This window comes from Halyomorpha halys, unplaced genomic scaffold (assembly GCF_000696795.3).
Source record: "Halyomorpha halys isolate HHAL.00 unplaced genomic scaffold, Hhal_1.1 Scaffold1442.1, whole genome shotgun sequence".
NCBI lineage: Eukaryota > Metazoa > Arthropoda > Insecta > Hemiptera > Pentatomidae > Halyomorpha > Halyomorpha halys.
Window position 1 is genome coordinate 168,071 of NW_027108766.1, and position 1,029 is coordinate 169,099.

Genomic DNA, 1,029 nt, shown 5'->3' on the forward strand with positions numbered 1-1,029 from the left:
GTTGTCAACTTTTTTTGTTTCACTTTTGACCACAACCCTGACCAACTTCTTATAAATCAATTTTTACAGTCAACTATACATACATATATGAAATATAATGTTATATGTGAGTGAATTGTAAGCCGTGTTAGTAGACATATAGGATTATGCATTGTAAGGTACATTATGGAATGATTCTTGCTAAGCGTGGTTCAAAAGCAAATGGGGTTTCATGAAACAGTATTGTTGTTGTTGTTGATTGTCTATTGGCTGTCTATTTATAATTTAATATCTTATTCATTTTCCATGCAAGAATCAAAAGATGTTTGCGTTTTTATTTAAGTTAACATACCTACTCTTAAATTAATAAACTAGCAAAATTAAATACCCATCAGTGTCTTATGTACATTCCTGCTCAAGGTGAGAGAATCTCGCCTTCTCATAAAGGCTATCATACGTCGTTGTATAATATGAATTTAACCTTCCGGGGCACAGCTCATTATATATGAGACTAACTAAATTGATATCATAATAGAAACCTACACTACGTACAATAATATAAACCATAGTTGACAAGATTAGTTTTGCTAGAGAAGCCGTGGTTATTGCCTGCGATATAACAAGAGCTTTGGAGGTACAGTGGCGTGCCTGCCTTCTCCTAACAGAAGCAGAACCTTAATGAGATTGAAGACACCTGCAATTAGAGCCCCCCTCCCTTAAGATCTGTTTGGACTACCATCTCCTATCGGTAACACTTCTTCACCATCATGTTCTCAATGTTTGGATATTTTACGAACATATAAGTTACATTTTTTGACTATTATACATACCTATCAGACCGGAAATACATCGCTATTGCTATATCTGAGGATGTATATACATAAATTGAACACTACTGTAACTTTGATATCAATTAATTATAGATAATACGATGACTATGGTAACAGCTAACTTTTTTTTTTAAATATTTATTTAATGTAATTTACAACTGTACAAAATAATACAATAGGTAAATATGTAGTATGTTTCATATACACTTGAAAATCTTGG